This window comes from Arachis ipaensis, chromosome B5 (genome assembly GCF_059453495.1).
Source record: "Arachis ipaensis isolate K30076 ecotype BB chromosome B5, ASM5945349v1, whole genome shotgun sequence".
NCBI lineage: Eukaryota > Viridiplantae > Streptophyta > Magnoliopsida > Fabales > Fabaceae > Arachis > Arachis ipaensis.
The window spans coordinates 97140048-97157838 of NC_142440.1; the positions used below are offsets into that span (position 1 = coordinate 97140048).

The 17791-nt window shown below is 38.9% G+C and overlaps 1 non-coding gene across 1 annotated transcript; it reads right to left on the reverse strand.

Annotated features, from left to right (window-relative positions):
• Positions 1 to 15615: 15615 nt before the first annotated feature.
• On the reverse strand, positions 15616 to 15723 carry LOC148565080 (small nucleolar RNA R71). The gene has a single exon (XR_015884577.1). It is a non-coding gene; the product is annotated as a small nucleolar RNA R71 (small nucleolar RNA).
• Between the last annotated feature and the right edge of the window lie 2068 nt (positions 15724 to 17791).

Here is a 17791-nt window from a genome sequence, read left to right on the forward strand (position 1 = left end):
CTCAAGAGGCATCTTTTGAGGAAGAAGCTTATGATCCTGAGAACCTTGCAATAGCAGAGGTGAATTACATGGGAAAACCCTGTAGAAACACCTATAATTCCTCATGGAGAAATCACCCAAATCTCTCATGGAAGGATCAACAAAAGCCTCAACAAGGCTTTAATAATGGTTGAAGAAACAGGTTTAGCAATAGCAAGCCTTTTCCATCATCCACTCAGCAAAAGACAGAGAGTTCTGAGCAAACCCCATCTAGCTTGGCAAACATAGTCTCTGATCTATCTAAGGCCACTCTAAGTTTGATGAATGAAATAAAGTCCTCCATTAGAAATTTGAAAGCACAAGTGGGCCAGCTGAGTAAAAGGGTCACTGAAACCCCTCCTATTACTCTCCCAAGCAATACAGAAGAAAATCCAAAAGGAGAGTGCAAGGCCATTGAATTGACCATCATGGCCGAACCTACACAGGAGGGAGAGAACGTGAATCCCAGTGAGGAAGACCTCCTGGGACGTCCATAGATCAATAAGGAGTTTCTCTCTGAGGAACCAAAGGACTCTGGGCTCATCTAGAGACATAGAGATTCCATTAAACCTCCTTACGCCATTCATGAGCTCTGATGAATATTATTCTTCTGAAGAGAATGAGGATGTTACTGAAGAGCAAGTTGCCAAGTACCTTGGTACAATCATGAAGCTGAATGCCAAATTATTTGGTAATGAGACTTGGAAAGATGAACCTCCCTTGCTCACCAATGAACTGAGTGATCTGGATCAACTGAGATTGCCTCAGAAGAAACAGGATCCTAGAAAGTTCTTAATACCTTGTACCATAGGCACCATGACCTTTGAGAAGGCTCTATGTGACCTTGGGTCAGGGATAAACCTCATGCCCCTCTCTGTAATGGAGAAACTGGGAATCTTTGAGGTGCAAGCTGCCAGAATCTCATTAGAGATGGCAGAAAACTCAAGAAAACAGGCTTATGGACTAGTAGAGGACGTGTTAGTAAAGGTTGAAGGCCTTTACATCCCTGCTGATTTTATAATCCTAGACACTGAGAAGGATGAGGATGAATCCATCATCCTTGGAAGACCCTTCCTAGCCACAGCAAGAGCTGCGATTGATGTGGACAGAGGAGAGTTGGTCCTTCAACTGAATGAGGACAACCTTGTGTTTAAAACTCAAGTATCTCCTTCTGTAACCATGGAGAGGAAGCATGAAAAGCTTCTCTCACTGCAGAGTCAACCAAAGCCCCCACAGTCAAACTCTAAGTTTGGTGTTGGAAGGCCACAACCAAACTCTAAGTTTGGTGTTGAACCCCCACAACCAAACTCTAAGTTTGGTGTTGGGAGGTCCCAACCTTGCTCTGATTATCTGTAAGGCTCCATGAGAGCTCACTGTCAAGCTATTGACATTAAAGAAGTGCTTGTTGGGAGGCAACCCAATGTTATTTAATCAATTTTATTTTATTTTCTTTGTTATTTCATGTTTTATTAGGTTGATGATCACGTGGAGTCACAAAAACTACTGAAAAATCAAAAACAGAATGAAAAATAGCATTAAAAACAGAACACCCTGGAGGAAGGGCTTACTGGCGTTTAAACGCCAGTAAGGAGCATCTAGCTGGCGTTTAACGCCAGAACAGAGCATGAAACTGGCATTAAACGCCAGAAACAAGCAGTAGTCTGGCGTTTAAACGCCAGGATTGCACCCAAAGGAAAGCTGGCGTTAAACGCCAGAAACAAGCATCAGACTGGCGTTTAACGCCAGAAACATGCACCATACTAGCGTTCAACGACAGAAACATGCTGCAGACTGGCGTTGAACGCCCAAAACAAGCATGGAGCTGGCGTTTAACGCCAGAAACAAGCATGAAAGTGGCGTTAAACGCCAGAATTGCACAATGAGGGCGTTTTACATGCCTAATTAGGGCAAGGATGTTAAGTCCTTGTCCCTACTGGATCTGTGGACCCCACAGGATCCCCTCAGGATCTATGGACCCCACAGGATCCCCACCTACCCTTCTTCTCTCCCTTCACCCCTTTTCATAACTCTCTTCCCCAAATACCCCTCACCAATCAACTCAATCACTCTTCCCTATCACCTCTTCACCACTCACATCCATCTTCTCTTCCCCAAAAACCCCACCTACCTTTAAATTCAAAATAATTTCCCTCCCAAACCCAACCTTAAATGGCCGAACCCTAAACCCCTCTCCACTCCTATATAAACCCCTCATTCCCTCTTCATTTTCACACAACAAAACCCTCTCTTCTTCTCCTTGGCCAAAACTTACTCTCTCTTCCTCTCCTCCATTTCTCTTCTTCGTCTACTTCTTTCTTTCTTCTTTTACTCGGGGACGAGCAAATATTTTAAGTTTGGTGTGCTAAAAGCATAGCTTTTTGTTTTTCCATAACCATTTATGGCACCTAAGGCCAGAGAAATCTCTAGAAAGAGGAAAGGGAAGGCAATTGCTTCCACCTCTGAGTCATGGGAAATGGAGAGATTCATCTCTAAGGTCCATCAAGACCACTTCTATGAAGTTGTGGCCAAGAAGAAAGTAATCCTTGAGGTTTCTTTCAAACTCAAAAATAATGAGTATCTGAAGATCCGTCTCGAAATCCAAAGAAGAGGTTGGGAAGTTCTCACCAACCCCATTCAACAAGTCGAGATCTTAATGGTTCAAGAGTTCTATGAAAACGCATGGATCACAAGGAACCATGATCAAAGTGTGAACCCGAATCCAAAGCATTGGCTTACTATGGTTCGAGGGAAATACTTAGATTTCAGTCCGGAAAATGTAAGGCTGGCGTTCAACTTGCCAATGATGGAAGAGAACGCACGCCCCTACACAAGAAGGGTCAACTTTGATTAAAGGTTGGACCAAGTCCTCATAGGCATATGTGAGGAAGGAGCTCAATGGAAAATTGACTCAAGAGGCAAGCCGGTTCAACTAAGAAGGCATGACCTCAAACCAGTGGCTAGGGGATGGCTAGAGTTCATTCAACGCTCAATCATTCCTACTAGTAACCGGTCTGAAGTTACTATAGACCGGGCCATCATGATCCATAGTATCATGATTGGAGAGGAGGTGGAAGTTCATGAGATTATACCTCAAGAACTTTACAAGGTAGCTAACAAGTCCTCCACTTGGGCAAGGTTAGCCTTTCCTCACCTCATTTTCCACCTCTGCAATTCGGTTGGAATTGACATAGAGGGAGATATCCTCATTGAAGAGGATAAACCCATCACTAAGAAAAGGATGGAGCAAATAAGAGATCATAGACCTCATCATGAGCATGAGGAGATTCCTCACCATGAAATCCCTGAGATGCCTCAGGGGATGCACTTTCCTCCACAGAATTATTGGGAACAAATCAACACTTCCCTAGGAGAATTAAGTTCTAACATGAGATAACTAAGGGGGGAGCACCAAGAGCACTCCATCATCCTCCATGAAATTAGAGAAGATCAAAGAGCTATGAGGGAGGAGCAAGAAAGACAATGAAGAGACATAGAGGAGATCAAAAGCACCATTGGTTCTTCAAGAAGAGGAAGACGCCACCCTCACTAAGGTGGACTTATTCCTTGATCTCCTTGTTTATTTATTTTTCTTTTTTTCGATTTTTAAGCTTTATGTTTTATTTATGTTTGTGTCTTTACTATATGATCACTAGTGTCTAAGTGTCTATGCCTTAAAATTATGAATATGAATCCATCAACTCTCTTGAATGAAAAATGTTTTAATTACAAAAGAATAAGAAGTACAGGGTTTCAAATTCATCCTTGAAACTAGTTTAATTATTTTGATGTGGTGACAATACTTTTTGTTTTCTGAATGAATGCTTGGACAGTGCATATGTCTTTTGAAGTTGATGTTTATGAATGTTAAATATGTTGGCTCTTGAAGAATAAGGAAAAAAGAGACATGTTATTTGATAATCTGAAAAATCATAAAAATAATTCTTGAATCAAGAAAAAGCAGTGAATACAAAAGCTTGTGAAAAAAAAAAAGAAAAAGAAAAATAGCGAAAAAAAAAAGAAAAAGAAAAAGCAAGCAGAAAAAGCCAATAGCTCTTTAAACCAAGAGGCAAGAGCAAAAAGCCAATAGCCCTTAAAACCAAAAGGCAAGGGTAATAAAAAGGATCCAAGGCTTTGAGCATCAGTGGATAGGAGGGCCTAAAGGAATAAAATCCTGGCCTAAGCGGCTAAACCAAACTGTCCCTAACCATGTGCTTGTGGCGTGAAGGTGTCAAGTGAAAACTTGAGACTGAGCGGTTAAAGTCAAGGTCCAAAGCAAAAACAGAGTGTGCTTAAGAACCCTGGACACCTCTCATTGGGGACTTTAGCAAAGCTGAGTCAAAATCTGAAAAGGTTCACCCAGTTATGTATCTGTGGCATTTATGTATCCAGTGGTAATATTGGAAAACGAAGTGCTTAGGGCCACAGCCAAGACCCATAAAGTAGTTGTGTTCAAGAATTAACATATTGAACTAGGAGAATCAATAACACTATCTGAATTCTAAGCTCCTATAGATGCCAATCATTCTGAACCTCAATGGATAAAGTGAGATGCCAAAACTATTCAAGAGGCAAAAAGCTACAAGTCCCGCTAATCTGATTGGAGCTAAGTTTCATTGATATTTTGGAATTTATAGTATATTCTCTTCTTTTTATCCTATTTGATTTTCAGTTGCTTGGGGACAAGCAACAATTTAAGTTTGGTGTTGTGATGAGCGGATAATTTATACGCTTTTTAGCATTGTTTTTACATAGTTTTCAGTATAATTTAATTAGTTTTTAGTATATTTTTATTATTTTTTAATTAAAATTTACATTTATGGACTTTACTATGAGTTTGTGTGTTTTTCTGTGATTTCAGGTATTTTCTGGCTAAAATTGAGGGACTTGAGCAAAAATTAGATTCAGAGGTTGAAGAAGGACTGCAGATGCTGTTGGATTCTGACCTCCCTGCACTCAAAGTGGATTTTCTGGAGCTACAGAACTCCAAATGGCGCACTCTTAAGTTCTTTGGAAAGTAGACATCCAGAGATTTCCAGAAATATATAATAGTTCATACTTTGCCCGAGTTTAGATGATGCAAACTGGCATTCAACGCCAGTTCCATGCTGCATTCTGGAGTTAAACGCCAGAAACAGGTTGTAAAGTGGAGTTAAACACCAAAAACAGGTTACAAACTGGCGTTCAACTCCAAGAGAAGCCTCTACACGTGTAAAGCTCAATGCTCAGTCTAAGCACACACCAAGTGGGCCCCGAAAGTGGATTTCTGCATCATTTACTTATCTCTTTAAACCCTAGTAACTAGTTTAGTATAAATAGGACTTTTTACTATTGTATTTACATCTTTGGATATCTTTTTTATCTTTAGTTTCATCTTTAGATCATGTTTGGGGGATGGCCTCTCGGCCATGCCTGAACCTTCATCACTTATGTATTTTCAACGGTAGAGTTTCTACACTCCATAGATTAAGGTGTGGAGCTCTGCTGTTCCTCATGAATTAATACAAAGTACTACTATTTTTCTATTCAATTCATACTTATTCCTATTCTAAGATATCCATTCGCACCCAAGAACATGATGAATGTGATGATTATGTGATGCTCATCATCATTCTCACCTATGAATACGTGCCTGACAAACACTTCCGTTCTACATGCAAACAAGCTAGAATGAGTATCTCTTAGATATCTAATATAGAGGACCGAGTCCGAGATATTAGAATCTTCGTGGTATAAGTTAGAACCCATGGATGGCCATTCTTGAGATCCGGAAAGTCTAAACCTTGTCTGTGGTATTCCGAGTAGGATCTGGGAAGGGATGGCTGTGACGAGCTTCAAACTCGCGAGTGCTGGGCGTAGTGACAGACGCAAAAGGATAGTAAATCCTATTCCAGTATGATCGAGAACCGCCAGATGATTAGCCATGCAGTGACAACGCATTGGACCATTTTCACAGAGAGGATGGGATGTAGCCATTGACAACGGTGATGCCCTACATAAAGCTTGCCTTGGAAAGGGGGTAGGAATGGTTGGATGAAGACAGCAGGAAAGCAGAGGTTCGGAGGAACAAAAGCATCTCTGCACACTTATCTGAAATTCTCACCAATGAATTACATAAGTATCTCTATCCTAGTTTATGTTTTATTTATCTTTTGATTATTAAAACTCTATATCCATTTGAATCTGCCTGACTGAGATTTACAAGGTGACCACAGCTTGCTTCAAGCTGACAATCTCCGTGGGATCGACCGTTACTCGCGTAAGGTTTATTACTTGGACGACGCAGTGCACTTGCTGGTCAGCTGTGCGAAGTTGTGACAAAGAATTAAGATTATGAACGTGCGTATAAAGCTTTCAGTGCCGTTACCAAGGAATGGAACCGTCACAATTTCTGCGCACCACTCTCCTTTTAAGATCTCTTTGTTCAATTTACTGCATAATTCAAGAATTTGTGTTTTTCTTTACTGAATTTCATCTTCAATTCTCTTTAAATTGTCTTCTAGATTGGATCAAGGAAGGTAGTGTGATCTAGACTTAGTTTTCTAGTCTCTTGACCCCTGAGATCTTGCATTTCCATTTAGTTTATCTGCTAAATGCTTCTACAAGCAAATTTACCTTTCTGTTTGAGATCTATTTCAATTCAAATTATCTTATGCTCTTTTACTTGTTGCAATTTACTCTTCTTTGTTTAGATACTGCAATCCCAGCTCCCTAAGCCCTTTAATATTCAAGCAATTTACATTTTTTGCACTCTAACTTTCTGCAATTTACATTTCTTGCACTCTAAGTTTCTGCCATTTACTTTACTTGTTCTTTAAGATTCAGCACTTCTACTTTCTGTTCTCTTTGATTTACTGTAATTCTCCCTTCTCCCTTTACAATTCATGCAATTTAGCTTCTGTCAATTACAAATCACTCTAATCAACTCTTGTTTGCTTGACTAAATCAACCACTAAACTAAAATTGCTCAATCCTTCAATCCCTGTGGGATCGACTTCACTCACGTGAGTTATTATTACTTGATGCGACCCGGTACACTTGCCGGTGAGTTAGGTATTGGAATTCGTTTCCAACCCATCAAGTTTTTGACACCGTTGCCGGGGATTGATTAGGTTGACAATGATTAAGTGAGGTGGTGATCTAGATTAAGCATTTTTTTTTGTTTTCAGCTAACACATTAACTGTTTGAATTTTTGCCTAAGCTAACCAAAACTTCACTCTAGCAAGAGATTGAAGTGTTACTGGTTTTCTAGTTCTGTGTGTTTCTTGTGTTTTGCTTGCTGAGTATACGACAGAAGCAATTTTCTTCTATTGATCTTTCAAGCCTATTAACTGTTTGACACATTGTGTCAACTAACCCTCTAACCACATTTTGGCATGAGTATATTCAATCTTCATTTGGACTGATTGTGATTGTGCAGATCATGGAGGAGAACCCAACAAATCCTAGTTATTGTGGTAGTAGTGTCCTTACCCTAGATGACAATGTAACCCATGAATTGAAGCATTCGCTCATCACCATGAACGAAGTTGCTCAATGGCTTGAAGCCTTCCCACAAGGAAGCATCACCGGATGGGAGGATCTAGTGAGTGAATTTCTGGCCAAGTTGAAACCACCCCAGGAAATTGGTAAGCTAGAGGCAGAAATGTAACCATTCACACAAGAGAAGGGTGTGATGGAAATTGAAGGTGTAAGTGCAATCATGGCCCAAAACAAGCAGATACACCAATAACTTCAGCAACAAATGGAGCTAATGGTCAGAAAAATCAATGAGCTGCAAACTGCTGTAGTAAATGCACACAACCTACCTCAAAACTCACATAGTTAGAATCAATCTGAAAAAGGTTTTGGAGCAATTAACTATGAGCAACAAAGTCCTGAGCGATTACACTCTCCAAACAGTACATCAAGCCTGTTCCAACACAAGTCTCAGGATGAGGTGTACAACCCACCCTGGAGGACTCATTCCAACTGGAGGAGTGAGCACCAAAATCAAGGACCAAGGGACCTCAATTACAACAACCGCAGCTTCACAAACCAGCACAAACACCACCTTACCAACTACAACCACTACACACAACCACAACACACATACTTCCAACTCTATCACACCTCATAATTCTCCCAAAACAACTTTCATCAACTATCCCATTTGACGCAACCACAACCGAATCCAAACCTCCATAGAATCTGTAGTCTAGAGATAAGGATGGAGAAATTCATGAAAATTCAAGAAATGGCAATACAAGATCAGGAAGCAGCAAGGAAAGATCAAGTCAAAACAAGTAGAGACTAAGAAGCCTCAATCAGAAAATTTGAGAGGCAAATGGAACAAATGGCTAAACACATTACAGAAATGGGTGAGAAAAGGATAAATATCCTCCCCAGAGCCACTGAAAACAACCCGAAAGATGATGAAAAAACTGTTAGGAGGGAGAAATGGAAAGCAATCATAGAGGAAAGTGAGAGGGCTATGGAAAAAGAAACAATCATCCAAGAAAAGCACCACAGAGAAGTTCCACAAGAAGAAACAGAGGAAAGGAAGCCCACAACAAGAGGAGAAAATCAAAGGCAACAGAATTTTCAACTTCCATGATCAAATAATGGAGGATGTCAAGGTAATGACAATAAAGAAGCGCTTGTTGGGAGGCAACCCAACCTGAGGTAGTTTTCTTTCCATAGCTATGTCAATAAAAAGGCTAAGTAGCTTTATCTATATCGCAAGGAGCTAAGTTTGGTGTTGCACACCAAAACAATTTAAGGGAGAATGAAGAATGCTAAGTTTGGTGTTCCACCAAAAATCTCATTTAAAAACACATTCTCACCTTCTGCATAAAGGGTTTCTAGCTCCAAGCAATCAGAGAAACTACTTAACCAATGTCTGTTTTCTAGTTTTTAGTCTTATTGCCTTTAGCAAAGAAAAAGAGTTTCACATATGGTTAATTTGATGCATGAGAACCATTGGCAAGGTACTAAGTTTGGTGTTCCCACACCAAAGTAAGTTCAAAAGCCCAGAAATAATTCATGCATGCTAACCACTTCTTCTTTCAAGTGCTTGGAGAACAAGCAACTTTCAATATCATTGCAGAGGTTTATCCAAGTTTTTGGAAGGATTAAGCATCATCAACCAAAGAGATAAAGAGGAATGTGAAGACCAGCAATGATGATGATGAGGAGTAAAGCAAGTAAACTCCAAAAAGTTGTATTGTTAAGTGATTATTTTGCATCAGACACTGCTATGATTGAAAGTGATATTGTACCCCTGTCTGTCTGGCTGTCTAGTATAGTTTCTCTGTAATTCAATAATTGAGATGCTTGATTATTCACAACCCTATACTCTCCAACCTTGCTTGCACTCAATGTCTCAAAAAGGCATCACATGACAGTTCTTTGAAAAGAAGGATTGAAGAATTAAACAGTTTTGAGGCAATCAAAAGATTAGGAGAAGTGGTGGTTCTAGTTGTATGATTATGCATTGAGGTTGCATGCTTATGAAAACTTGCATGGGAGCTCATAGGCAGGACATGGAGTTCAAAGAAGTATTGTGGAGATTCTCAAACATTTATTGATCCAAGAAGTAGCAAACAAAAGAAAATAAAGAAAATACAAAAACAAAAGAGCATGGCCCAAGGTTCTGAGCATCAATTACTAGGCAAAAAAGAAGAAAGAAACAAGAACTCAAAGAGTTATTAAATTATCCTAGTAAATGGTTGTTTTCAAATTGTGTCAAAGAGAGAGGCTTGAGCAAGTAAATCCTTAGGGGTGCTTTAACACCTAATACCTTAAAACCAACTGGTTTAGGAGTATTGATTGAAAGCTTATTTAAAGATCCGCTTTGAGAGATGACACTTAGAGTCAAGCCCAAAACACAGAAATCATAAGCTGCTTCAAGGTGATTACCTATAGAGAGATCTCCATGATATCATTTGGATAAAAGTCTTAGGACCTAAGACTTCCAAGATGTAGGGACTAGTAAGCACTGAAGCCCTTGCATGAGCATATAATTTAGAGTTCACCCCACTGTCACTTAATCACTTCACTCACAGGATATTACAAGTTATTCTTCAATCCACTTCTATTGAAAGAACCTTTGGACATAAATCTCTTCTCTTGCTTGGGGACAAGCAAGATTTAAGTTTGGTGTTGTGATGACAAGTCATCATATGCTAGCTTTGCAAGCATTTTTTCACTTGTTTCATTAGCTTTTATGCACTTTCTTGCATTGTAAGTTAGTAATTTGGAGTGGAATTGCATGGTTTATTTGAATCAATCAACGACCCTTTAATTAGCATAAGATCATGAGGTTTAAGCTTGAATTAATTGATTTTTAAATGAATTTTAAACCTTGTGAATTTGGTGATACTTTGATTGGTTGTTTTGATTACTTGTAGGGGAAGAACAGAAAAAAAATGAGAAAAGCGTGGCCTAGGGAGAGTGCTCAAAGGAAGAGAAGCGTGGCCCAAAGGAAAAAAAGCGTGGCTCAAAACAAGGAGCAAGAGCATAAAGCTCTTGCCAAGAGCTTAGAGCTCTTGTGGAGAGCTTTACTTCAAAAATCAAAGGCCAAGCAAGGAGCAAGAGCACAAAGCTCTTGCCAAGAGCCTAGAGCTCTTGCCAAGAGCCTAATCAAGCGCTACAAGGAATAAGGAAGCAAGGCAAACTCAAAGCTCAGCTCTTACCAAGAGCTTTGCCAAGAGCTTTTTCGGGCTTTCTTTGAAGAAAATCAAGGAAGAAAAGCTCACCAATGCACTCACCAAGGTTTGAACTCAAGACCAAAGGGGGAGAGTGTAGCACTACCTTACAAGGAAAACAAGCCAAAATTGGCTTGTTTTCACTCCAGGAGATTCGAACCCAAGGCATGAGGGAAGGTTGAAGCGCTACTTTGCAAGAGAAACAAGCCAAAATTGGCTTGCTTTCACTCACCAAGAATCGAACCGGGCACTTCAAGGAAGCAAGACATTAGGCGCTACTTGGTTTTAGGAGAAAATGGCCAACATTAGCTCTCCCTGGGTGTCGAACCTTGGAAGGAAGAGAACCAAGACTCGGCTCTTGGTAACACCCGAGCTTTGCCCTGGGAGCATGCCATGGGCCAAAAATCCATCAAAAATCAAATTTAATTCATCTCTTCACCAAATTTTAGAGCCCACCCAAATTCTTAGATCCAAATTAGGAAGTATATAAATAGGTGTTAGTAAAGTGAAACGAGGGACTTTTACTTTTTACTTTTTTGAATTTTGATTGGAGAACTTTTTCATTTTAGCTTCTTTTTGGAGTTTTCATTTTTCTAAAAACTTTGGCTTGACTTGGGAAGGAGAATTGAGTTCTCTTCCTCTGGGATTTCTTGTTTTCTTTTCTGCAAAGCTTTGTTTGAGTCTTAAGTATGAAGAATTGAGGAAATTCTGTCTCACTCTCCTCTTACGATCTCTTTGTTCAATTTACTGCATAATTCAAGAATTTGTGTTCTTCTTTACTGAATTTCATCCTCAATTCTCTTTAAATTGTCTTCTAGATTGGATCAAGGAAGGTAGTGAGATCTAGACATAGTTTTATAGTCTGTTGACCCCTGAGATCTTGCATTTCCATTTAGTTTATCTGCTAAATGCTTCTATAAGCAAATTTACCTTTCTGTTTGAGATTGATGAGCGGATAATTTATACGCTTTTTGGCATTGTTTTTAGTATGTTTTTAGTAGAATCTAGTTACTTTTAGGGATGTTTTCATTAGTTTTTATGTTAAATTCATATTTCTGGACTTTACTATGAGTTTGTGTGTTTTTCTGTGATTTTAGGTTTTTTTCTGGCTGAAATTGAGGGACTTGAGCAAAAATTAGATTCAGAGGTTGAAGAAGGACTACTGATGCTGTTGGATTCAGAGGTACAGAACTCAAAATGGCGCGCTTTCAATTGCGTTGGAAAGTAGACATCCAGGGCTTTCCAGCAATATATAATAGTCCATACTTTGGCAAAGAATAGACGACGCAAACAGGCGTTCAACGCCAGCTCTCTGCCCAATTCTAGCGTCCAGCGCCAGAAAAGGATCCAAAACCAGAGTTGAACGCCCAAACTGGCACAAATGCTGGCGTTCAGCTCCAAGAAGGACCTCTACACGTGCAACACTCAAGCTCAGTCCAAGCACACACCAAGTGGGCCCCGGAAGTAGATTTATGCATCAATTACTTATTTCTGTAAACCCTAGTGACTAGTTTATTATAAATAGGACCTTTTACTATTGTATTAGACATCTTTGGACGCCTGGTTCTTAGATCAGAGGGGCTGGCCATTCGGCCATGCCTAGACCTTTCACTTATGTATATTTAACGGTAGAGTTTCTACACTCCATAGATTAAGGTGTGGAGCTCTGCTGTTCCTCAAAGATTAATGCAAAGTACTACTATTCTCTATTCAATTCATCTTATTTCGCTTCTAAGATATTCATTCACACTTCAACCTGAATGTGATGAACGTGACAATCATCATCATTCCCCATGAACGCGTGCCTGACAACCACTTCCGTTCTACTTTCGATTGAATGAGTGTCTCTTAGATCTCTTAACCAGAATCTTCGTGGAATAAGCTAGATTGATGGCGGCATTCAAGAGAATCCGGAAAGTCTAAACCTTGTCTATGGTATTCCGAGTAGGATTCAGTGATTGAATGACTGTGACGAGCTTCAAACTCGCGATTGCTGGGCGTAGTGACAGACGCAAAAGGATAGTAAATCCTATTCCAGTATGATCGAGAACCGACAGATGAATAGCCGTGCCGTGACAGGGTGCGTTGACCATGTTCACTGAGAGGATAGGATGTAACCATTGACAAGGGTGATGCCTCTAGACGATTAGTCGTGCCGTGACAGGGCATTTGGATCATTTTCCCGAGAGAAGACCGAAAGTAGCCATTGACAATGGTGATACATTACATAAAGCCAGCCATGGAAAGGAGTAAGACTGATTGGATGAAGATAGCAGGAAAGCAGAGGTTCAGAGGAACAAAAGCATCTCTATTCGCTTATCTGAAATTCTCACCAATGATTTTCATAAGTATTTCTATCACTAGTTTATTAATTATTTTTGAAAACCCCATTACTATTTTATATCCGCCTGACTGAGATTTACAAGGTGACCATAGCTTGCTTCATACCAACAATCTCCGTGGGATTTGACCCTTACTCACGTAAGGTATTACTTGGACGACCCAGTGCACTTGCTGGTTAGTTGTGCGAAGTTGTAAACCATGGTATTGGCATCATGTTTTTTTGGCGCCATTACCAGGGAAAGAAAGAGCGATGAATTTTACATAATCAAAGTGTAATCACAATTTCTGCGCACCAAGTTTTTGGCGCCGTTGCCGGGGATTGTTCGAGTTTGGACAACTGACGGTTCATCTTGTTGCTTAGATTAGGTAATTTTCTTTTTGTTTTATTTTCAAAAATTTTTCAAAATCTTTCAAAAATTTCTCCTTTGTTTTCTAAAAATTTCAAAAAAAAAAATTTGTTTTCAAAAATATATTTTTCTTCAAAATTTTTAAGAATGAATTCTAGTGTTTCATATAACATGTTTTAGCTTGGCTGGCTATTAAGCCATGTCTAACTCCCAGGATTTTGATTGAGGACTATGAATTCATTGCTTCCTTTTTCCCAACTATTTTCGAAAAAAATTAAAAGAAAATACAAAAAAATTTTAGAAAATCATAAAAAAATCAAAAATATTTTTTTGTGTTCTTGTTTGAGTCTTGAGTCATGTTATAAGTTTGGTGTCAATTGCATGTGCATCTTGCATTTTTCGAAAAAATCATGCATTCATAGTGTTCTTCATGATCTTCAAGTTGTTCTTGGTAAAGTCTTCTTGTTTGATCTTTGCATTTGAATGTTTTGTGTCTCTTCTTGTTTTTCATATGCATTCTTGAATTCTTAGTGCCTAAGCATTAAAGAATTCTAAGTTTGGTGTCTTGCATGTTTTCTTTGCATTAAAAATTTTTCAAAAATGTGTTCTTGATGTTCATCATGATCTTCATAGTGTTCTTGGTGTTCATCTTGATATTCATAGCATTCTTGCATGCATTCATTGTTTTGATCTAAAAATCTCATGCATTGCATCATTTTCTTGTTTTTCTCTCTCTTCATTAAAAATTCAAAAATCAAAAAAACATCTTTCCCTTTTTCTCTCTCATAAATTCGAAAATTAGATTTGACTTTTTCAAAAATTTTTAAAATCTAGTTGTTTTTATGAGTCAAATCAAATTTTCAATTTAAAAATCTTATCTTTTTCAAAATCTTTTTCAAAAATCAAATCTTTTTCATTTTTCTTAGTTATTTTCGAAAATTATAAAAATAATTTTCAAAAATCTTTTTCTTATTTTTATATCAAATTTTCGAAAATAACATCACCAATTAATGTTTTGATTCAAAAATTTCAAGTTTGTTACTTAATTGTTAAGAAAGTTTCAAACTTTAAGTTCTAGAGTCATATCTTGTGATTTCTTGTGAATCAAGTCATTAATTGTGATTTTTAAAAATCAAATCTTTTTCAAAAACTAATTTCAATCATATCTTTTCAAAAATATCTTCTTATCTTACCTTTTTTAAAAAAAAAAACTTAATTTCAAAATATCTTCTCTAACTTCCCAACTCCTTATCTTTTCAAAATTTGTTTCAACCAACTAACTAACTTTTTGTTTGTTTCTCATCTTTTTCAAAACTACCTAACTAACTCTCTCTCTCTAATTTTCGAAAATATCTCCCCCCTTTTTCAAAATTTCCTTTTAATTAACTAATTATTTCAATTTTTAAATCCTAATTTTCGGAAATTACTAACCTTTTTCAAAAACTATTTTCAAAAATCACTAACTCTTTTTAAAAAATTATTTTCGAAATTTTCCCTCTCTCATCTTATTCTATTTATTTATTCATCTACTAACATCTCTCCCTCACCCACCAAAAATCCGAACCCTCTCTCTCTCTTTCTAAGTTCAGATTTTTCTCTTCTTCTTTTCTTCTACTAACAATAAGGAACCTCTTTACTGTGACATAGAGGATTCCTCTTCTTTTCTTGTTCTCTTCTTTTTCTTATAAGCAGGGACAAGGAAAAAGGCATTCTTGTTGAAGCTGATCCAGAACCTGAAAGGACTCTGAAGAGGAAACTAAGAGAAGCTAAATTACAACAATCCAGAGACAACCTTATTGAAAATTTCGAACAAGTAAAGGAGATGGCAGCCGAACCCAACAACAATAATGCAAGGAGGATGCTTGGTGACTTTACTGCACCTAATTCCAATTTACATGGAAGAAGCATCTCCATTCCTGCCATTGGAGCAAACAACTTTGAGCTGAAACCTCAATTAGTTTCTCTGATGCAGCAGAACTGCAAGTTTCATGGACTTCCATCTGAAGATCCTTTTCAGTTCTTAAATGAATTCTTGCAGATCTGTGATACTGTTAAGACTAATGGAGTAGATCCTGAAGTCTACAGGCTCATGCTTTTCCCATTTGCTGTAAGAGACAGAGCTAGAATCTGGTTGGACTCTCAACCCAGAGACAGCCTGAACTCTTGGGATAAGCTGGTCATGGCTTTCTTAGCCAAGTTCTTTCCTCCTCAAAAGCTGAGCAAGCTTAGAGTGGATGTTCAAACCTTCAAACAGAAAGAAGGTGAATCCCTCTATGAAGCTTGGGAAAGATACAAGCAGCTGACCAAAAAGTGTCCTTCTGACATGCTTTCAGAATGGACCATCCTGGATATATTCTATGATGGTTTATCTGAACTATCAAAGATGTCATTGGATACTTCTGCAGGTGGATCCATTCACCTAAAGAAAATGCCTGCAGAAGCTCAAGAACTCATTGACATGGTTGCTAATAACCAGTTCATGTACACTTCTGAGAGGAATCCTGTGTGTAATGGGACGCCTACGAAGAAGGGAGTTCTTTAAGTTGATACTCTGAATGCCATATTGGCTCAGAACAAAATATTGACTCAGCAAGTCAATATGATTTCTCAGAGTCTGAATGGAATGCAAGCCGCATCCAACAGTACTCAAGAGGCTTCTTATGCAGAAGAAGCTTATGATCCTGAGAACCCTGCAATAGCAGAGGTGAATTACTTAGGTGAACCTTATGGAAACACCTATAACTCATCATGGAGAAATCATCCAAATTTCTCATGGAAGGATCAAAAGCCTCAACAAGGCTTTAATAATGGTGGAAGAAACAGGTTTAACAATAATAAACCTTTTCCATCATCCACTCAGCAACAGACAGAGAACTTTGAACAAAATACTTCTAATTTAGCAAATTTAGTCTCTGATCTATCTAAGGCCACTGTGAGTTTCATGAATGAAACAAGGTCTTCCATTAGAAATTTGGAAGCACAAGTGGGCCAGCTGAGTAAAAGGATCACTGAAATCCCTCCTAGTACTCTCCCAAGCAATACAGAAGAGAATCTAAAAGGAGAGTGCAAGGCCATTGACATAAGCACCATGGCCGAACCTGTAAGGGAAGGAGAGGACGTGAATCTCAAGGAGGAAGACCTCCTGGGACGTCCAGTGATCAATAAGGAGTTTCCCTCTGAGGAACCAAAGGACTCTGAGGCTCATCTAGAGACCATAGAGATTCCATTGAACCTCCTTATGCCATTCATGAGCTATGATGAGTATTCCTCTTCTGAAGAGAATGAGGATGTTACTAAAGAGCAAACTGCCAAGTTTCTTGGTGCAATCATGAAGCTGAATGCCAAATTATTTGGTATTGAAACTTGGGAAGATGAGCCTCCCTTGTTCACCAATGAACTAAGTGATCTGGATCAACTGACATTGCCTCAGAAGAGACAGGATCCTGGAAAGTTCATAATACCTTGTACCATAGGCACAATGATCTTTAAGGCTCTCTGTGACCTTGGTTCAGGAATAAACCTCATGCCCCTCTCTGTAATAGAGAAACTGGGAATCTATGGGGTGCAAGCTGCTAAAACCTCATTAGAGATGGCAGACAATTCAAGAAAATAGGCTTATGGACAAGTAGAGGACGTGTTAGTAAAGGTTGAAGGCCTTTACATCCCTGCTGATTTCATAGTCCTAGATACTGGAAAGGAAGAGGATGAATCCATCATCCTAGGAAGACCTTTCCTAGCCACAGCAAGAGCTGTGATTGATGTGGACAGAGGAGAATTAATCCTTCAATTGAATGAGGACAACCTTGTGTTTACAACTCAAGGATCTCTCTCTGCATCCATGGAGATGAAGCATAAAAAGCTTCTCTCAAAGCAGAGTCAAACAAAGCCCCCACAGTCAAACTCTAAGTTTGGCGTTGGGAGGTCACAACCAAACTCTAAGTTTGGTGTTGAACTCCCATATCCAAACTCTAAGTTTGGTGTTGGAGAGTCTCAACAAAGCTCTGAACATCTGTGAGGCTCCATGAGAGCCCACTGTTAAGCTACTGACATTAAAGAAGCGCTTGTTGGGAGGTAGCCTAATTTTTATTTATCTAACAATATTTTTCTTAGTTATATGTCTTTATAGGTTCATGATCATGTGGAGTCACAAAATAAATATAGAAATTGAAAACGGAATCAAAAACAGCAGAAGAAAAATCACACCCTGGAGGAAGCATCTGCCTGGCGTTCAACGCCAGAACAGAGCATGGTTTTGGCGCTGAACGCCCAAAATGGGCAGTGTCTGGGCGCTGAACGCCCAAAATGGGCATCATCTGGGTGCTGAACGCCAGAAATGCACCTTGGAGAGGAGCTGGCGCTGAACGCCCAGAACAAGCATGGTTCTGGCGTTCAACGCC